Here is a 22,734-nt window from a genome sequence, read left to right as displayed (position 1 = left end):
TTTCATTTGTGTATGGAGATATGATTGGCAGCTGAATGAGGAATAATATTAGGCCACCCCACATCTGTGTGGTCATCCTTTTTAACCTGACTCCTCCCTCTGATCTTAAATTTGCCATTTCTTATGTGCATTTTTTGCCATGTTGCGCCAACTTGGCTACTTTGATACCACTTCAAAAGTTGAGAAACAGGCCCACAGTGAGATCCGAAAGGCTATGTTCTCACATAATTGCAGCATAATGCTAAACACTTAAAGAAATGTTTGCAGAATTTCCCCCATTGAATGATAGCTTTTTAAAAATTATTTGTCCAGTAGATTAAATTCAAAGAACCAAGAAGGCTCTAACAAAGGTAAGTGATTTAACATTTAGCTCATTTAGTAAATGTGGGGCTTATAAAGAACCTATAAGAATCCTTTGCTGTAAATGCCCCACCAATCACTCCCTTTTGCTGTTCCCTTTGTGAATTGTTTATTAATGGTCCCTTTCAATGGGATTCACTTGTATGCATTGCCTGGAGGTGCAGTAGGTCTATTAACTTTATAACAAAATCTATCCCTTTCCCTGTGCATGTAGCCCTGGTTCCACTCTGCATAAATACTTATAATTCACTTTATCTCTACATACTGGCTTAGCAACGCTGATGCAACTGACCTTTCTTCTTGGCATTAAATTCTTCTATTTAAATCTATGCCATGTATAACTAATTTGAATCTAAGTTTTTTTTTTTGCAAGTCCATTTACAGCAGCAAAGAAGCATTCTTCCATTTTCAGTCCATAAACTAAGCATTTGGGACTCCACAAATTTTATTTGACGGATGATGGAAAGCAATAAGGACTTAGGATTTTGAATGAAAACCCTGATAACCATAAATGTGCAGATATAACTCATTCAGACTGAAACAAATTCTGTAAAGATTTTTTTATTATGCTGTCACAGCTGTATTTATTGCTCTTTCATTAGATGCCCTGAAAAGGTGGTGATGGGATTTCTTCTTGAATCGCTGCAATCGTTGTGTTGATGGTGTTCCCACTTTAGTGATGGGTAGGGAATTCAAGGATATTGACCCAGCTTAAGTCAAAATGATGGGGAATTTGGAGGTGATGGTGTTCCAACAACATTGCTGCTGTTCTCCCTCACAGAAGTAACATCATAGAGGTGGGAAGTTCTGTTGAAGTAATCTTGCTATTTTGCAGCTATGCATACTGTAGCCACAGTTGTCAGTGGTGAAGGCATATTAAGTGCAGGATCACCAATCAAGTGAACTGCTTTGTCCTGGATGGTATCAATTTTCTTGTGCTGTAATTGCACTATCTAGGCAAGTGATGATTATTTCATCAAACTACTGACTTGAGCCATGGTAGATGATGGAGAAACTTTGAGGGGTCAGGAGATGACCATTCACCACAGTATATCAATACCACAATGTTGATTATGTTTGGTAGAATTCAGCTTCATATCAGTGGTGACCGCTAAGATGTTGATGGAAAGAAACTTGGCTGTGGTGGCTGGGCTTTCTCTTGTTCAACATGGCCACTATCTAGCAATTGTATGACGCGGATATTACCTGCCATTCGATAGTTCAGCTGTTGGCTCCTTCATTATTGGAGGGGTTGTGAATAGAGCTGAACACAGTGAAATCATCAACAAACAGCCCCACACCTGACCTTATGACGAAGAGAAGGTTATGGATATAGAAAAATAACAGTCGGTTGGGGAGACTGCAGTGCATTGTCAAGTACTTAACTGTTGCTGTCGAATGGGGGAGAGGACACGACTCTTTTATTTATTTTATGTAGAGATACAGCACTGAATTTGTTGTGGGCTCCTGAAACAGGCCCTTCGGCCCACCGAGTCTGTGCCGACCAACAACCACCCATTTATAACTAACCCTGCAGTAATCCCATATTCCCTACCACCTACCTACACTAGGGGCAATTTACAATGGCCAATTTACCTATCAACCTGCAAGTCTTTGGCTGTGGGAGGAAACCGGAGCACCCGGCAAAAACCCACGCGGTCACAGGGAGAACTTGTAAACTCCGCACAGGCAGTACCCAGAATCGAACCCGGGTCCCTGCCTGAAAAAGGAGAAGAAATGTATATGCAGCCAGACTCCTTCTACAAACTTCTTTTTCCAAATTTCTTTCAGAAGAGTTAACATTTAGCCTGAATCTTGAGTATAATGCCAATTGAACCTATATTCACCATTATCCCATGTTTATACCAACAATTGATGTCTGTTTCTACATGGGCTGACTTCAAAATTGGTGACCCAATATTCTTCAAATATGCAGCACACTTTGAGGTGCACCAGATGGATCTGCAACTTGATACTGAGACCGTGTACACAATGATTGAACTGCCTTGGTGCATTTAGGAGCCCACAGCAAGTGTCTGTACTTTCAATGGCAAAAACTCAAACTTATGAAATAGTGGCTGGATTTTCAAATTGGGGTCTGGAATCCCGATGCCCGGATAATTTCCAGGTCTTGACTCTGTGCCGCAACCGTGTCACTCACCTGACGCTATCTTTAAATGTAAATGCCTTAACCAGGCTGGAGGCGAGTTCAGCACCCAGTTAATGGTGCTGAGTGTCACCAGGAGGCAGGAGCTGCCTGCAGAGTGCAAGTGGCAAAGGTGGAGGGCAGCCATGATGGGGCCTGCCGCTGCCTTACGGAAGCAGCCTCAACGAACACAAAAGTGGTCAAATGACCAAATGGACAGTAAAGCACATGATCCACCACAAGAACCCCAGCTCCCAAAATTTTTCATCATCAATAAAAAAGAACTTTAGCCCCTGCCCACTTTTGAACCCAACAGCTGTGCACTGAGGTACACCAGACTGTTCGGATTCGGCGAATCCAAATTCTCAGTATCAAGTTGCTGTTTGTAGTATATATAAACGATTTGGAGGAAAATGTAGCTGGTCTGATTAGTAAGTTTGCGGACGACGCAAAGGTTGGTGGAGTTGCGGATAGTGATGAGGATTGTCAGAGGATACAGCAGGATATAGATCGGTTGGAGACTTGGGCGGAGAAATGGCAGATGGAGTTTAATCCGGACAAATGTGAGGTAATGCATTTTGGAAGGTCTCATGCAGGTGGGAGGTATACAGTAAATGGCAAAACCCTTAGGAGTATTGACAGGCAGAGAGATCTGGGCGTACAGGTCCACAGGTCACTGAAAGTGGCAACGCAGGTGGATAAGGTAGTCAAGAAGGCATGCGGCATGCTTGCCTTCATCGGTCGGGGCATAGAGTATAAAAATAGGCAAGTCATGTTGCAGCTGTACAGAACCTTAGTTAGGCCACACTTAGAATATTGCGTGCAATTCTGGTCGCCACACTACCAGAAGGATGTGGAGGCTTTGGAGAGAGTACAGAGGAGATTTACCAGGATGTTGCCTGGTCTGGAGGGCATTAGCTATGAGGAGAGGTTGGTAAAACTCGGATTGTTTTCATTGGAACGACGGAGGTGGAGGGGCGACATGATAGAGGTTTACAAAGTTATGAGCGGCATGGACAGAGTGGATAGTCAGAAGCTTTTTCCCAGGGTGGAAGAGTCAGTTACTAGGGGACATAGGTTTAAGGTGCGAGGGGCAAAGTTTAGAGGGGATGTGCGAGGCAAGTTTTTTACACAGAGGGTGGTGAGTGCCTGGAACTTGCTGCCAGGGGAGGTGGTGGAAGCAGATACGATAGCGACGTTTAAGAGACATCTTGACAAATATATGAATAGGAAGGGAATAGAGGGATATGGGCCCCGGAAGTGCAGAAGGTGTTAGTTTAGACAGGCATCAAGATCGGCGCAGGCTTGGAGGGCCGAATGGCCTGTTCCTGTGCTGTACTGTTCTTTGTATGAGGACGCTGAGGACCTACAACATGAAAGATGCATGGGAAGGCAGATGGCACCCAGGTTGTGCACATAGGGCTAGCAGTGAGCAAGGGATGTATGGAACTGGCTTATCAGACAAAGGCTGTCTGCTCCATAGGAACCAACATGAGCTCTGCAAGCCACACAACACCATCGATCACCTGCTGTGCACCAGTCCACATCTGTAGCATCCCTGTGTAAATCATTAGAGGCAGCAGCTGACCGAGCCAATGTCCATGTCACTGCATCCATGGAGATGTTCATGAGTAATGGTGGCATGGCAATGATATTGCATATGTTGGCTATCCCGAAGGGCCAATGGTGCAAGGGGATGTGACATTGACGCTACATGCTGGAACACATCATTTGTACAGAGAACAGGACACACATGTTGGTGAGGAATATTTAGTGAAAGATGTATTTACATTGCTGTGACACCTGTGCATTACCATTTGTGCCAGTGTGTTTTCTGTAAACCTCTGTAATACCTTTTATGGTGTGTTTAAGTCTCATGTCCTGGAATGTGCAAATTTAAGATTATTCACCCAGGTGCGGCACACCTGCAAAAAGGAATGTTACACTTGAGTGGGAGAAGAGGATTGCAACTTCACAGGACACTGGGACACAGCAGAGTAAGTATGTGGCAGCAAAGCGGAACGTGCTGGGGTCACTCAGCAGGTCAAGCAGCATCTGTGGAGAGAGAAGCAGAGTTAACTTTCAGGTCTGTGAACTTGGACAAGTTAACTCTGCTTCTCTCTCCACAGATGCTGCCTGACCTGCTGGATTTCTGCAGCACTTTCTGCTTTCCTGCCAGATTGACAGCAGCCCCACTCTTCAACAGCCATGTAAGTATTCCTTGACAGCTGTCAGGAAGCAGGTGCTGAGATGCTTAAAATAGGGCGTCAGCACCTGCTACACAGCTGTCAAAGACTCTCTCAATGCGCCGAATTTCCCACCTCTCCCCACGTAATATGGGGAGGGAGGCTTGGTGCCATGATTCTAATGAGCCCCCGTGCATAATATCGTGGGGGCTCTGCGGTGGCCGCTAAATGTGACCACCCTGCTGAGTGGCGCCCTAATAAAATTCAGCCCAGTGTGTTTAAAATTAAACCCTGTTACAATAAGACCAGGTGAAGACAGCAAAAGATCCCTAGACATCTTTCTCACCTGGTCGTAACATCTTCCTGCTTTTGTACGCAATACTTCTATTTATGAAGAGATCCCATATGCTTTGCTAAGTGCTCTCTCAATATAGGAACATAGGAATTAGGAGTAGGCCATTCGGTCTCTCAGGTCTGCTCCGCCATTCACCTAGATCATTGGTGATCTTCTATAGGAACATAGGAGCAAGGGTAGGCCATTCAGCCCTTCAAGCATGTTCCGCCATTCTAGATCATGGCTGATCGTCTAGCTCAACGCCCTATACCCGCACTATCCCCATATCCCTTGATGCCATTCGCAACTAGAAATCTATCGATCTCTGTCTTAAACTTACTCAGTTTCTGAGCTTCCACCATCCTCTGGGGCAGACAATTCCAAAGATTCACCACCCTCTGAGTGAAGAAGTTCCTCCTCATCTCAGTCCTAAATGGCTTGCCCTTTATTCAGAGATTGTGTCCCCTGATTCTAGACCCCACAGCCAGGGGAAACATCCTCTCTGCATTTACCCTGTCTATCTCTTTAAGAATTTTGTAAGTTTCTATGAGATAGCCTGTCATTCTTCAAAACTACAGAGAATACAGGCCCAGTCTCCTCAATCTCTCCTCGTAGCACAAACCCACCATCCCAGGAACCAGTCTGGTGAACCTCCGCTGCACTCCCTCTATGGCAAGTATATCATTCCTCAGCCAAGGGGACCAGAACTGCACACAATATTCCAGGTGCGGCCTCACCAATGCTCTATACAATTGAAACAAGACTTCTTTGCTCCTGTACTCAAATCCTCTTGCAATTAAGGCTAACATACTGTTTGCCTTCCTAATTGCTTGCTGCACCTGCATGCTAGCTTTCAGTGACTTATGAACTAGGGCACCGAGGACCCTTTGGACACTTTCCAATCTCTCACCATTTAAGAAATACTCTGCACCTCCATTCCTCCTACCAAAGTGGATAACCTTACACTTATCCACATTATATTCCATCTGCCATGTTCTTGCCCACTCACTCAGCCTGTCCAAATCCTCTTGAAGCTTCTTTGCATCCTCCTCATAACTCACATTCCCACAAATTTTGTGTCATCCGCAAACTTGGAAATATTACAATTGGTCCCCACATCCAAATCATTTATATAGATTGTGAACAGCTGGGACCCAAGCACTGATCCTTGTGGTACCCCACTGGTCACAGCCTGCCAACCTGAGAATGACCCATTTATTCCTACTCTCTGTTTTCTGCCTGATACCCAAGCCTCAATTCATGCTAGTATATTACCTCCAATCCCATGCACTTTAATTTTACCTTCTGAAAGCCCAAATACACCACATCCACTGGTTCCCCCTTATCCATTCTGTTAGTAACATCCTCAAACAACTCTAACAAGTTTGTCAAACATAATTTCCACTTCATAAATCCATGTTGACCATTATTTTCTAAGTATTCAGTAATCACATCCTTTGTAATAGATTCTAGTATTTTGCCTACTACTGATGTCAGGCTAACAGGTCTGTAGTTCCCCAATCTCTCTCTCCCTCCTTTCTTAAACAATGGGGTTACATGTGCAACCTTCCAATCTGCAGGCACCATTACAGAATTTATAGAATTTTGAAAAATGATTACCAATGCATCCACTATCTCTCTAGCCATCTCTTTCAACCTTCTAGGGTGAAGATCATCGGGTCCCGGGGATTTGTCAACTTTCAGTCCCATTAATTTCTCCAATACTACTTTTTAACTAATCCTAATTTCTTTCCGTTCCTCATTCTCACTAGACCCTTGGATCTCAAGTATTTCAGGGAGACTTTTTATATCTTCCTCCGTGAAGACAGACAAAAAATAATTATTTAGCTTCTCTGCCATTTCTCTATTTCCCATTATAAATTCTCCTATCTCTGCCTGTAATGGACCGACATTTGTCTTTGCCATTTTTTTCCTTTTTACATACCTATAGAAGCTTTTACAATCCGTATTTATATTTCTTGCCAGTTTACATTCATATTCTAATCTCTCTTTCTTTATCAATGTCCTGGTCCTCTTTTGCTGGATTCTAAAATCGTCAACACCATTTTGCTGCGCTATCCCCTTATCCCTTGATATCTTTAATATCTAGAAATCTATCAATCTCTGTCGTGAATATACTCAATGACTGAGCCTCCACAGCCCTCTGGGGTAGAGAATTCCAAAGATTCAACACCCTCTGAATGAAAAATACCTCCTCATCTCTGTCCTAAATGACCTACCTCTTATTCTGAGACTGTGTCCCTTGGTTCTCGACACTCTAGCCAGGGGAAACATCCTTCCTGCATGAACCCCATCGAGCCCTATAAGAATTCTGTATGCTTCAATGAGATCATCTCTCATTCTTCTAAACTCTAGAAAATATAGGCCCAGTCTCTCCTCATAGGACAATCCCGACATTCCAGGGATTAGTCTGGTGAACCTCCATTGCACTCCCTCTATGAAACGTATATCCTTCCATAGATGAGGAGACCAAAACTGTACACAATACTCCAGGTGCGGTCTCACCAAGACTCTATACAATTTCAGCAAAGGTTCTTTACACTTGTAATCAAAATCCCTTGTGATGAAGGCCAACATACCATTTGGCTTCCTAATTGCTTGCTGCACCTGCATGCTAGCTTTTAGTGACTCATGAACAAGGACACCCATGTCCCTTTGGACATCAACACTTCCCAACCTCTCACCATTTAAGAAATACTCTGCCTTTCTGTTTTTTTCTACCAAAGTGGAAAACTTCACATGGACTTCAATATGCGATGGGATGGAAATCTAACTGCAAAGATTCGAATTTGGAGTTGTGGAAAATATGGACACAAAATTAGAAGACAACAATAAATTCAAGATCTTTGGAGGGGAAAAGTTAGGTTAGAAATTGGGCACCAATTTGCAAGGACAGAGGATTCAAGGGTATTTATTTTGGTGGTGAAGGGGGTGATTGTGATAATTTTGAAAGGTAAGGGGATAATATCTGAGGAGAGGGGATCATTTACAATATCAGCTAGCATGAAGATGAGGCAGGGAAGTTGGATGGTTAGCAGTTTAGTGTGAATGGAGTCAAGGGATCAAGAGGTGGGTCTCTCGGACAAGGTAAGCTCAGATAGAGCATATAGGGAAATGGGAGCAGAAATAGCAAAAGACATGGGTTCAGGGCTATGGCAGAAGAGCTTTGGAGGAAGTTTGGCTTGGCAAGGAGAAGCAGCATAGGTATCGAAAGAGATGGTCTTATTCTTAGTGACAAAGAAATCCCATGAGCTCCTTGCACTTGTTGTTGAAGGTGAAGGGGGTCTGTGGAGATGGTTGGCGATGGGAAAGTGAAATTGAGGGATTTTTTTTTTATTTTCAGGATGATCCTGGAGTAATGAACAGTTTTAGTAGAGAGTGAGGTCTGTTTGCACTTGATGTCATCCAGCCAAATCTGATGGGCTTTGGGAAGAGGTTTTTGCAGTCACTTATGTAGAAGAAACTGAGGTTGGAAAAGGGTAGGGGTACATGGGTGGTGGAGACAGATTCAATCGAGGCCTTCAAAAGAGATCTGGATAATTATCTGAAGAGAAAAAATTTGCAGGGCTACGGGGAAAAGGCAGGGTGTGGGACTAAGTGAGTTGCTCTTGCAGAGACCCAGCATGGACATGACTGGCCGAATGGCTTCCTTCTGTGCAGTAATCATTCTATGATTCTATGTGAGAGAGTGGTGAGAAATACAAAAAAGTGGTCAGAGATGGCCTTATTTGTGATAAAAACCATGGGAGTAGAGAGCCCATGTGGGATGACAAGGGTGAGGAGGTGACCTTGAATATGGGTAAGAGATTTTATATTGAGGGAGAGGTTAAGGGATGTAAGGTGGTCAGAGAAGAGGGCAAGGTGATTTGAAGTGGAGGTTTAGATTGCGAATGTGAGTTGTTCAGTGCAGAGATTTAAGGGAAGATAGGAGGGAGGATATCTCAGTCGAGCTGGGTTTCTGGAGCAGTACGTTGAAGAACCAACTAGGGATCAGAAATAAAAACAAAAAGTGCTGGAAAATACTCAGCAGGTCCGGCAGCATCTGTGGAGCAGGAAGCAAAGTTGACATTTCAGGTCAGTGACCTCTCATCACAACTAAGAATCGGCTATTTTAGATTTGGTATTATGTAATGAAAAGGGCTGATTAATAACTTTGCTGCAAAGGAGCCTTTGGGAAATAGTGACCATAATATGATAGAATTTTACATTACGTTTGAAAGTGATGTAGTTCATTCTGAAACTAGGGTGATAAATCTGAACAAAGGAAACTATGAAGGTATGAGGGGCAAGTTGGCTATGGTGGATTGGGAAAATACACTAGAGGATTTGACAGTAGATAGGCAATGGCTAGTATTTAAAGAAGTATGACATGGTCTACAACAAATATACATTCCTCCAAGACATAAAAACTCAACAAGAAAGATGAATCAACTGTGGCTAACAAAAGAAGTTAAAGATTGCATTAGATCAAAGGAAGTGGCTTATAAGATTGCCAGAAAAAGTGGTGAGCCCGGGGATTGGGAGCAATTTAGAATCCAGCAAAGGATGACCAAGAAATTGATAAATAAAGGGAAAAGAGAATATGAATGCAAACTAGCGAGAAACATAAAGGACTGTAAAAGTTTCCTTAGGTATGTGTAAAGGAAAAGATTAGCAAGGACAAATGTGGGTCCATTATATGTGGAGACAGGAGAATTTATAATGGAGAATAGGGAAATGGCAGAGAAACTAAACAATAACTTTGTGTCTGTCTTCATGGAGGAAGATACAGAAAATCTCCCAGAATTACTAGGGAAACAAGGCACTTGTGAAAATGAGGAGCTGAAAGAAATTACTATTACTAAGAGGTAGTATTCAAAAAATTAACTGGATTGAAGGTTGATAAATCCACTGGACCAGATGAGCTACATCCCAGAATATTGAAGGAGGTGCTATAGAAAAAGTGGATGCATTGCTGGTTATCTTTCAAAATTCTATAGATTCTGGAAAGGTTTCTGCAGACTGGAAAGTAGCAAATGTAACCCCACTATTTAAGAAAGGAGGGAGAGAGAAAATAGGGAACTACAGAACTGTTAGTTTGACATCAATAGTAGGGGAGTGTTAGAATCTATTATTAAGGATGTGATCACTGGACACTTAGAAAATAATGATATGATTGGGCAGAGTCAACATGGAGTTATGAAAGGGAAATCATGTTTGACAAACTTGTTGGAGTTTTTTGAGGATGTTACTTGTCGCATGGATGAAAGAGAACCAGTGGATGCGGTGTATTTGGATTTTCAGAAAGCTTTTGATAAGGTCCCACACAGGAGGTTAGAAAACAAAATTAGAGCACATGGGATTGGAGGTAATATACTGGTATGGATTGTGAATTGATTAACAGACAGAAAACAGAGAGTAGGAATAAACGGGTCATTCCCTGGATGGCAGGATGTTACTAGTGAGATATGATCCACAAGGATCAGTGCTGGTGCCACAGCTGTTCACAATCTATATAAATGATTTGGATGTGGGGACTAATTGTAATATTTCCAAATTTGCTGATGACACAAAACTCGGTGGGAATGTAAGTTGTGAGGAGGATGCAAAGAGGCTTCAAGGGGACTTTGACAGGCTAATTAAATGGGCAAGAATATGGCAGATGCAATCTGATGTGAATAAGTGTGAAGTTATCCATATTGGTAGGAAAAATAGAAGTGCAGAGTATTTCTTAAATGGTGAGAGGTTGGGAAGTGATGATGTCCAAAGGAACCTTGTTCATGAGTTACTAAAAGCTAGCATGCAGGTGCAGCAAGCAATTAGGAAGGCAAATGGTATGTTGGCCTTCATCACAAGGGGTTTTGAGTACATGAGTAATGAAGTCTTGCTGCAGTTGTATAGAGTCTTGGTGAGACTGCACCTGGAGTATTATGTACAGTTTTGGTCTCCTCATCTAAGGAACGATATACTCATCATAGAGGGAATGCAATGGAAGTTCACCAGAATAATCCCTGGAATAGTGGGATTGTTTTATGAGGAGAGATTGAGGGAACTGGGCCTGTATTCTCTAGAGTTTAGAAGAATGAGAGGTGATCTCATTGAAACTTACAACATTTTTACAGGGCGTGACTAGGGTGGATGTAGATAGGATGTTTCCTCTGGCTGGTGAGTCTAAAACTAGGGACATAGTCTCAGGATAAGGGGTAGGCCATTTAAAACTGAGATGAGGAGGAATTTCTTCATTCAGAGGGTGGTGAATCTTTGGAATTCTCTACCCCAGAGGGCTGTGGAAGCTCTAATCATTCAGCATGTTCAAGACAGAAATTGATAGATATCTGGATACTAATGACATCAAGGGATATGGGGATACCAGGGGAAAGTGGCGTTGAGGTAGACAATCAGCCATGATCTAACTGAATGGCGGAGCAGGCTCGACCAGCTAAATGGCCTACTCCTGCTTCTATGTTGCTATCTTCCTATGAAATTCAGGGAGGGCTCGGGAGGTAGTACAGAGTGAGGATTGTAAAGGAGGTGAAAGGAGTGGAACAATGTGAGTTGCTCAAAATTGCCTATATTATGGATATTATTCCAATTGTTAAAAGTAATGTAGATATGAGTTACTGTTAATGGGATCAGTGATATAGCATGTCAAAAGCAAATTCTAGTTCTGCTTCTGTTGCCTTGCTTCCATTTTCCAGTTTATATTGGGTTGATTGGAATCACCCATGATGACATTATTATCTTTACATACCCTTTATATCCCATCACATAATATGTTATTATTCTCTTCCTGTTAAGAAAGGGTGTGGTAGGCCTGTAATAGACCTCTATTGTTAACCCTGCCCTCTGTCCTTATTAACACAGGTTCTTCATATTGTGTTTTTTACCCCTGGGTTAACAACAACAATTTGTATTTACAGAGCACCTTTAACATAATAAATGTCCCAAGGCATTTCAGAGGAGCATTATAAGCAAGGTGTAACACCAAGCTACATAAGGCAACATTAGAGCAGATGGCCAAAGAGGTAGGTTTTAAAAAGCATATTGGAGGAGGAAAGAGAGAGAGAGGTGGAGGAGTTTCCAGAGCTTAAGGCCTCGGCAGCTGAAGGCATAGACACCAACGATGGAGCAATTAAAAACTCGAGGCCAGAATTAGATGAGCGCAGGTATCACAGACATCTTGGAGGGTTGTGGGACTAGAGGAGATTACAAGGACAGGGAGGGGCAAGGCCCTGGAGGAATTTGAAAGCAAGGATGAGAATTTTTAAAATCAAGGTGCTTCTTAATTGGCAGACAGTGTAGGTCAGCAAGCACGGGCCATGGGTGAACGGGACGGTGCGAGTAAGGACAGGGGCAGCAGAGTTTTGGATGATCTCAGATTTATGGAGGAAAGAATGTGGAAGCGAGTCAGGAAGGTGTTGGAGTAATAAAGTCTAGAGATAACACAGAAGTGCATGAGGGTTTCAGTGCAAATGAGCAGAGGCAGGGTGGTCACTTGCACTTTCTTTTCGAGAGTCCCCTGTACAAATAAAGGTACTGCTCCTCCTCTGGTATTTTTATCCTTATGGAACTGTTTATATCCCTCAATATTAAATAAATTCAAATTTTCTGAATTAAACTATGTTTATGTAATGTTTTTCGCAAAATTTCCTGCTAACATTGATCTCTTAACTCATTTTTTGACTACATTTAGTATTCAGGTATACCCATTTGAGAACAGTTTTTAATACAACCATAAAATGGCGGAAAGCACTCAGCAGGCCGGGTAGTATCTGCAGAAAGAGAAATATAGGCTTCGACGGTATTTGTTTTTTTGTTTGCTTTATTGGTTAATTTACTGCCGCTACTATCCCAGGATCGCCCATCCTGAGGAAGTTCTACTCTTCTCACATCTGAAATATTCTGCTTTTTTGCTTAATTGTAGTTTTCACTTTTTTAGATTGTTAGTTCCAATGGATTTACTTTGTTTTATTATTCTCACTTTATTTTGCTTATCTCTATTTAACACCCTTCCCTTTCATATTTAATTTAGCTTCCCGGATCCTGCTTGGTTAATATTCAACCTAACTATCTTGCATCATCCTGTTTTTACCCCACTCTTCTACAAATTAAATACAATGCTTATTTACTCCTATAATTCAATTTGTGAACTCTGCGTCTTCCTAAAAACAAAATAAAGTGAGATTAATAAAACAAAGTAAATCCAAAGGAACTAACAATCTTAAAAAAGTAAAAACTACAAGTAAGCAGTATGCAACTTTACAGCTCTCTCAATTTCTAGACGTTATGCTTAATTCTACCTTTTAACGTATGCCTCTCCCTGAGTCATCATATCCCATAGAGCTGCCAAATAGTTCTTAAGATAAAATTCTGTATTGGAAACTGTTTCTGTTGAACTGCAACAAACATCTTGAAGTACTATGTAGGTAATTGTAGTATTATGTCCCTGAAAGTGTATTGCCAAAAAGTGGGGTTTAAAATCATTTTGGGAAACTGCTAAAATAAATGCTCAATTGTTACGTAAAAAAGAACGCAATTGAATTATGAGTCATTCAGTTTACAATAACGCTTTTCAATTCAATTGCTATTTCAAGATAATGCTCGTATAATCTCATAATTTTCTTACTGAAGTTCTTACCTGCAAGATTACAAATTTGATGACAGGTCTTTCTCGTTGGACACGACCAATGACACAAATAGACGTTTCAATAGGACAGGATATTGCTTTGTGTTAAATTATTATTCCGCATTTTTTTTTGTACTGAGATTGAATCATCTGTGCGGACAATGCTGTCATCTTTACTAAAATAGAAATGATTGTTCATCATTGAATTGATGTGATATCGGAAGAAAGCATGCGAATTCTGATTAAGAAAATGTCAGTTATTTACGGTAATCTTTATCATGGAATAAAAACAGAAAATGCTGGAAATACTCAGGAGGTCTGGCAGCATCTGTGGAGAGAGAAGCAGAGTTAACGTTTCAGGTCAGTGACCTTTCATCAACTGTTCTGATGAAACAGAATCAGACCTGCTGAGTATTTCCAGCACTGTTTTTTTTTGAGATTTCCAGCATCCGCAGTATTTTGCTTTTAATTTTATCCATGGATTGATTCACATAAAATACCAATCCTAATAAGAGGTGTTTTCAATACATAGGATTTTGAAACATGTTAAGGCATAATGAAGTTGAAAGCACCTTGCTTTGGTTTAAACAAATAACGACCTATTGTCTCCAGGTAAAACACATTCTGTATAATGTAACCATGTGTAATTTCCCGTATCCTGCTGCTGTGTTCAGATCTGAGAGACAACAGCAGAGGCTCGGAACTAGTGTTTTCCTGCATGAGCCTAAAAGCTCGGCTTTTTGTAGTTCTGTTCGTTGGCACGCGTTTGGATATGTATCCGTATCAGGAATTTTGCCCTACAGGATGACATCGTTTAGAGTAGAAGGGGGTCTTTTGGACATTTTTGAAATATTGCATCCAGCCAACTGGATTGGCAAACTCTAGTTATTCAGTCCGAATACAGTTTGTTTTGATTTAAAATTAGTGATAGCAAGAAAAATGTTATTTTGATCAAGACGAACTTTCTCTCAGTACACAAGCAATGTAAATAAACCGAGAGGCAACGTTAGAAAACTTTTACACAGATTGGTAGACCTAATCTGGAAGTATTCTTTCACTATCGTGTGACTTGGATAAGCTTCTCTAACTTTCTTTACAGGACCTAGTTTAATATCTGTCGCACGTGGTCCCTTTGTACAGCGAGCGCATCCAGCCCACTCCTGCAGTGCGATTCGCTTCATTACTTCACAAAGCGATGCGGCATTCCCACGTCTTTGTTGGTATATCGGTTACGTGGATGGTTTTATGACGCAAACTCCGGAAATTAATATTCCTATCATTCACTCCCGAAAATGTATCCTCAATTTTCACAATATGAAGAGTTTTGAAAACACTTGAACGATTTAAATGCGAGTTTACCAGTGCTTTTACACCTGAACTTGGACGTGATTTGTGTGGACGGATATGACCACTAACTTTTGGACATGTTTCGGATTCCAGTCGTGGTGGTGCGGTCACTTTAAATTTCCTGCCCGAAGCAAGCTCACCTGGAATTGGGGCTGGCGCATGCGCGCCTACCTGAGTGTACACACCTGTTTCCAACGAGGCGGAAGTTGGTGCTGAGAGTGAGTGCGAGAGGATTGGAGAGTGAGGGCGGCGGAATTGCCCACGGAAAGCAGCTGCATTGTGCTGCTTACGGAGGGCAGCCTGGTCACTTCAGCAAGTTGCACAGCTCCTTTGTTGGCTCGGGAAAGCAGGCTGGAAGTGACAAGTCCTGACTGAGTCTCACGTTGAGACTCCTGTTTGCGTCACGGTATCGCCCCGCCCTGAGTTCCACAAGCAATGAAAACTGACTTATTTCAGCCAAACTCCCATCGAGTTCATCAACTCACGATTGATGTTTCATCTTAATAAAAAGAAACTATCCAGGTACTTTCTTGAAGATCGTCCCCAGATCTCCTTTCAGCTGAAGACCGGTTACCTTGAGAGCGTTTCTGGATTCAGGTTTTCCAGTCATTCACCTACAAGTTATTGAGGCACTTCCAGAAACCGGCACGTGCGGTAAGCCACCTTTTACTCAGTCATTTAAGCATTAAAAATGTAAACTTAAGGGGAAAAAACTAGACTTCTGATTTTAAGGGTGTGTAGATAATAATTTGGACGCGAGAAGTTGTGAGATAATGTTGGGTTTGAGACTGCATGGAGTATAACACTAAGAAAAAAAACACTATTTCTTTACAGCATTTGTCTGAGCTTAGTGCCAAAGATTACTCATATGGGAGTTAAAGTGAATCCCGCCCTGTGGCTGGAGTTACACCTGATGCAAAGGAAGATGGTTGTGGAAGACTAGTTATTTCAGCCCCAGGACATTACTGCACAAGTTCTTCAACAAAGTGTCTCAGCCCAGACATCTTTAGCTGCTTTATAAGTTACCTTCTCTCCATCATAAGGTCTGGAGTGGGGCTGTTTACTAATGATTCCACAGTTTTACCTCCTATTCCTTTGTGATTAAAGCAACTCATGTTAGCATTCTGTGGGACATGAATAGCATCTAGGCTTGAGCTGACAAAGGCAGCTAACACTCTCGTCCTGTAAGTGACTGTCTCAAACAAAAACCTTCCCTTGAGCTTCAGAAGTAACACCATCATTAAATCATCAACATCTTGAGGGTCACATTTGACACTAAGCTTAACTGTATCAACCAGATCAACACTCTAGCTAGAAGAACAGGCCAGAGACATTGTGACCAATGATTCACCTCCTGACCTCGCAGCCACTAACTACCAGGCTCAAGTAAGAAGTGAAATGGAATACTAACCGCCGGGCATTATCCAAATCAAAGCAGTTTGCTTGATTGATGCTCCACTGGACTTGGTGCCCACTGGTGCAGTGTTGCTGCAGTACATGTAGTCCATAGGATGCACTACAGTGTCACCATTGTTACTTTGATGCAACCTCTATCATCAAGGACAAGAGTAGCAATGCTGTACAATAAAATCACCTCCAAGTTGTGCACCATGCTGATTTGGACATAATTTGTCATTCCTTCATCAGTGCTGAATCAATATTCTGGAATTCCCTACCTTATGCAACTGTGGGAGCAAGAACAGCACAAATATGAGTGGTTCAAGGAAAGCATCCAGTCCCATCTTGGGGCAACTAAGGCTGAGCTGTATATGTTGACTTGCCAGTGCCATCCCCATCTGGAGAAAATTTAAAAATAAAATTGAGTATGGTATCAAAAAATGCTCAAAGAGCGAAGCTTTTTGGGCATGTTTAAAATTACAGATTTGATTTAAATGTTTAGAGAATACAGGCACTCCTGTCTCAAAGCATTTAAATATTGATGATCATATGAGGAGGTTAGCATATGTCTGGCTGGCACCCTTGCTGCTGCTATCAGTCTTATAAATTATTATTACAGCCTGTAGTACACCATAAAGTTTATTTCTGTGTTTATAGGAAAGGATTTATTTTTGTCAAACACAGTAAAGCATTAGCTGAAACTTAGAGCATTAGAATTTCAGCTCAAGTTGAAAATCAAATATTTTACTATTGCCAGGGGATTGTTTCTGCATTAGGGATAACAACTGTTTGAAAATCTGCTCACTGTCTGTTCCTTTCATTGGAGCAAAATGTGACTCACTTTGTACATCAATTTTATTTGTTCATGGGATGTGGGCATCGCTGGCTAGGCCAGCATTTATTGCCCATCTCTAATTGCCCTTGAGAAGGTGGTGGTGAGCTGCCTTCTTGAACCGCTGCAGTCCTTGGACTGTAGGTACACTCACAGTGCTGTCCCGGAGTTTCAGGATTTTGACCCAACAACAGTGAAGGAATGTGATAATAGTTCCAAGTCAGGATGGTGTGTGGCTTGGAGGGGAACTTGCAGGTGGTATTCCCATGCATCTGCTGCCCTTGTCCATCTAGGTTTTAGAGGTTATGGGTTTGGAAGGTGCTGTCAAAGGAGCCTTGGTGATTTGTTGCAGTGCATCTTGTAGATGTTGTCACTGTGTCAATGGTGAAGGGAGAGAATGTTGAAGGTGGTGGATGGGGTGCCAGTCAAGCAGGCTGCTTTGTCCTGGATGGAGTCGAGCTTCTTGAGTGCTGGAGCTTCAATCATCCAGGCATGTGGCGAGTATTCCATCACACTCCTGACTTGTGCCTTGTAGATTGTGGACAGCAATGGGGAGCCAGGAGGTGAATTACTCGTCGCAGAATTCCTAACCTCTGAACTGCTCTTACTCATAGTCATTCTAGGCACAGAAGGAGACCATTCAGCCCATCGAGTCTATGCTGGCTCTCCACAGAGCTCCTCAGTCAGTCCCACTCCCCTGCTCGATCCCAGTAGCCCTACAAGTCTATTTCCTTCAAGTGGCCATCCAATTTCTTCTTGACGTCATGGTCTCTATGTCCACCACCCTTTTGGGCAGTGAGTTCCAGGTCATTACCGTCGGCTGCGTAAAAACGTTCTTAATATTCCCCTGGCATCTCTTGCCCAAAATCTTCAATCTGTGCCCCCTCATTGTTGTATCATTAGTTAATGGCAACAGTTTTTCCTTGCCTAACTTATCTAAGCCTCTCATAATCTTGTACACCTCTATTAAATCAGCCTCAATCTCCTTTGCTCTAAGGAGAACGACCCCAGTTTTTCCAATCTAACCTTGTAACTAAAATGCCCCATCTTTGGAACCATTCTGGTAAATCTCTTCATATCCTTCCTAAAGTGTGGTAACCAAAACTGGAAGCAGTACTCCAGTTGGGGCCTAACCACAACTCTTATAAAAGTTCAGCATAACTTCCCTGCTTTTGTACTCAATGTTCAAGATCCCATATGCTTTACTAACCACTCTCTCAATATGTCCTGCCACCTTCATCTGTGGAGAGAAAGAAAAAGAGCCAACGCCTCAGGCCTGTGACCCTTCATTAGATTGGTTCTGATGTAGTCACAGTGTTTATGTGGTGAGTCCTGTTCAATTTCTGGTCAATGGTAATCCCTAGGATGTTGATAGTGGGGGATTCAGTGATGGTAATTCCATTGCACATCAAGGGAAAATGGTTAGATTCTCTCTTGTTTAACATGGACATTACCTGGCACTTGTGTGGCACAAATGTTACTTGCCACTTATCAGCCCAAGCCTGGATATTGTCCAGGTCTTGGTGCGTCAGGACACAGGCTGCTTCAGTATCTGAGGAGTTGCAAATGGTGCTGAATATCATGCATTCATCTGACCTTATGATTGAAGGAAGGTCATTGATGAAGCAGCTGAAGATGATTGGGCCTAGGATACTACCCTGAGGAACTCCTGCAGTGATGTCCTGGAGCTGAGATGATTGACCTCCAACAACCACATCCATCTTCCTTTGTGCTAAGTATGACTCCAACTAGCAGAGAGTTTCCCCCTGATTCTCATTGACTTCCGTTTTGCTAGGGCTCCTTGATGCCACACTCGGTCAAATTCTGCCTTGATGTCAAGGGCCGTCACTCCTACCTCACCTCTGGAGTTCAGCTCTTTTGTTGTGTTTGGACCAAGGCTGTAATGAGGTCAGGAGCTGAGTGGCCCTGGCGGAACCCAAACTGAGCATCAGTTAGCAGGTTATTGCTGAGCAAGTGCTGCTTGATAGCACTGTCGACGACTCCTTCCATCACTTTGCTGATGATCGAGAGTAGACTGATAGGATTGGATTTGTCCTCTTTTTTTCTGTGGACAGGACGTACCTAGGGAATTTTCCACATTGCCGGGTAAATGTCAGTGTTGTAGCTGTACTGGAACAGTTTGGCTCAGGGCGTGGCTAGTTCTGGAGCACAAGTCTTCAGCACTATTGCCGGAATGTTGTCAGGGCCCATTGCCTTTGCAGTATCCAGTGCCTTCAGCCATTTCTTGATATCATGTGGAGTGAATCTAATTGGCTGACGACTGGCATCTGTGATGCTGGCGACCTTGGGAGGAGGCCAAAATGGGTCATCCACTCAGCACTTCTGGCTGATGATGGATTTGAATGCTTCAGCCTTGGTTTTTGCGCTGATGTGTGCTGGGCTCCCCCATTGTTGAGGATGGGGATATTTGTGGAGCTGCCTCCTCCTGTTAGTTGTTGAATTATCCACCGCCATTCACGACTGGATGTGGCAGCACTGCAGAGCTTCGATCTGATCTATTGCTTGTGGGATCGCTTAGCCCTGTCTATTTCATGCTGCTACCGCTGTTTGGCATGGAAGTAGTCCTGTGTTGTAGCTTCACCAGGTTGGCACCTCATTTTTAGGTATGCCTGGTGCTGCTCCTGGTGATCCCTCCTGCACTCTTTATTCTACCAGGATTGGTTCCCCGGCTTGATGGTCATGGTAGAGTGGGGGTTATGCTGAGCCATGAGGTTACAGATTGTGGCTGAATACAGTACTGCTGCTGCTGATTGCCCACAGCGCCTCATGGATGCCCTGCTCTGAGTTGCTAGACTTGTTCAAAATCTATCCCATTTAGCATGGTACCACACAACACAATGGTAGGTATCCTCAATGTGAAGACGGGAATTTGTCTGCACAAGGACTGTGCGGTTGGCACCCCTACCAATACAGTATTGGACAGATGCATCTGCGACAGGTAGATTGGTGAGGATGAGGTCAAATAGGTTTTTCCCTCTTGGTTCCCTCACCACCTGCTGCAGACCCAGTCTACTAGCTCCTTTAGGACTCAGCCAGTTTGGTCAGTAGTGGTGCTATTGAGCCACTCTTGGTGATTGACATTGAAGTCCCCCATCCAGACTACATTCTGTGCTCTTGCTACCCTCAGTGCTTCTTCCACTTGGTGTTCAACATTGAGAAGCACTGATTCATCAGCTGAGGGGTGGATGGTAGGTGGTAATCAGCAGGAAGTTTCCTTGCCCATGTTTGACCTGATGCCATGAGATTTCATGGGGTCTAGCATCAATGTTGAGGATTCCCAGGGCAACTCCCTCCTGACTGTATATGACTGTGCCGCCACCTCAGGATGGTGATGGTGGTGTCTGGGACATTGTCTGTAAGATATGATTAGGGTGGAGTCAACTTTGAGCATTGACGACCTGGTCTCTAGCTTTGGAGCAGGATGTGAACGGCAAGTGAGTCCAAAAGCTATTTGAAGGGAGGCCACACTGCTGGAAGGTATTTCCTTGGGAATGAAGCGCCAGGAAGTATGCAGAATCAATCAGCAGCAGGGGAGTGGGGAGCAGAAAATTGGTGACAAAGTTGGCAATCATCATAAGATCTAGAAATGACAAAGAAATAGCCTACTGCCCAGGACAGTGAATTTATGGCTAGGTACCACACTGTAGCTGAAGCTGAAAAAACAGCGGGGAATGTCATAAGCTCAACAGGTAACAGCAATGGTGGGATATGGGCTGTTGGCCAGATGACGTTACCTTAAAACTTAAGCTACTGATAAGCAGATCAGAGACACAGCAAACGAGTCGAACTGTGCAGTTTAGTGGAGAAGCGTATTATTGACATCGAGTCCAGGAATTTGGAAGCCAATTTTGAGCAAACATCTATTTCTCACTGAAGAAAACCAAGAGCAGATTTGCTTTTGGAGGGTGATGGACACTGGGCCCTTGTCGTTGGGGCTAAAATATACTCGCTATTAGAATCAGGGGAACTTAGTGGAAGAGAGGTGATTGTGGGAGAAGGAGCAATTGATGAAGGATAGAGTTGTCCAACAAAGCAGGTCACTCGGGAGCTGCCAACTCAGGAGCCATCTTGAATAAGTCTGACCATTCACCAAGGTTCCAGATGTCCTGTTAACTCATTGAATTGTTTGCCATTTGCACTTATAGCAATTTGTGACACAAAAGTAATTGAGGGTGAAGGGAAACCAACTCGCTGTGAGATGCTCCATTCCAGCAAATTCTGGGTCATTTCCTTGGCTTCACTGTACAATTTTTTGCTATAAATTTTGAACTTGTACTGTTTGTAATAAATGCAACATTTTCTTTTTCGTGGCAGCTTAGTATATTGTAAAGCCAAGGTGATATAAATGAATTAGTATCCATCCCTTTAATATGGTTAAAATTTGATACACTTGGTTACATGTGTTTAAGTATATAATGGTGTATTTGTGTGGACTGTATGGTTTTATTTTTATATCATTCATTTGGTGTGAGTCTCATCAGCCAGTAATAAATTATTAAATGATTTATGCCAGTCAAAATTTACCATAATGTGGTGAGCTCTTTATAAATGTGCTCTTTCCCCCAAAATATTAGTATTTTTCTCATTCTTTCACATTTTCCCCTTGCCTTCCCTCAGCTGAAATGCCATACCGTGGAGTGCAATTACTAATTTAGCTGCAGGAGCGACATTGCTCAAAGTTCTTGAGCTGGGTGTAAAGTTTTTTTTAATGAGCTACATATGTTTCACATATGCCTTATTTGGAATTTATTCCATTGTTACTTATACACTGCAAATGGCAGTACTAACAGGTTTGCATTATGTTCAAGCGTATTTTTAAATCTGAGGTTTACATTACATTGGAAGAAATTTGTTTGAACCTGCATGCACATTTTGACAGTCAGTGTTTTTAATTTTAAAATTTAGATGTTGTAAAGTGAAAAGAAAACAATTAATATGCCTCCTGAATCAAATTCAGGAGGGGAAGCAATGTGTTCATATGTTTGATGTTTGGAAAATATATCAACTGAATTAATGTGATAGTTGCAAACAGATCAACTTCAATATTTTCATGGAACAAACGTTTATGTTTCTCAGCTGTAACCCTAACCTGCTGTGTCGTATAAGGAACATATGGGCTGAACATGGAAGCAGTAAGGTTCCATGAAGTGTCGATATTTGCTCTGTTGTTTTCACGAAATAGCAAGTAGATGCGAAACATTTTGAAACAGCACAAAAAAGAGCATTGTGCTTCAACTGGTCTTGCATTCCTTGTTGTCGGTTCTGGCTAGCTTTTGTTGAGACCTAGACCTTACTGGCTATATTTGCTATGTAGTGTGGAAATTGGGTGTACATTGTATATCTATAAAATAAATTATAATTGCTAACTTTTAGCTGTAAATGCAAAGCCTATTGAAAATAATGGCCCAGACTTTGCTAGAGCCTCCCCCATTCATTAGACTTTTTCCCTATCCCTTCTTCAGTTCTAAATGTTTGTGCTGCAAA

At 42.4% G+C, this 22,734-nt stretch overlaps 1 protein-coding gene across 3 annotated transcripts in view; it reads left to right on the top strand.

Annotated features, from left to right (window-relative positions):
- Positions 1–22,734, top strand: part of galnt3 (UDP-N-acetyl-alpha-D-galactosamine:polypeptide N-acetylgalactosaminyltransferase 3 (GalNAc-T3)) — a 95,459-nt gene that overhangs the window by 25,306 nt on the left and 47,419 nt on the right. For all 3 annotated transcript variants that reach the window (XM_068034530.1, XM_068034531.1, XM_068034529.1), the window contains exon 2: positions 14,752–15,653. The gene's annotated coding sequence lies outside the window, so the exon portion shown is untranslated. The remainder of the gene's footprint in view (positions 1–14,751; positions 15,654–22,734) is intronic.

Source organism: Heterodontus francisci, chromosome 7 (genome assembly GCF_036365525.1).
Source record: "Heterodontus francisci isolate sHetFra1 chromosome 7, sHetFra1.hap1, whole genome shotgun sequence".
Taxonomy (NCBI): domain Eukaryota; kingdom Metazoa; phylum Chordata; class Chondrichthyes; order Heterodontiformes; family Heterodontidae; genus Heterodontus; species Heterodontus francisci.
Note: the sequence above shows the minus strand (reverse complement) of the source record. Positions and strands in the feature narration are given on the sequence as shown.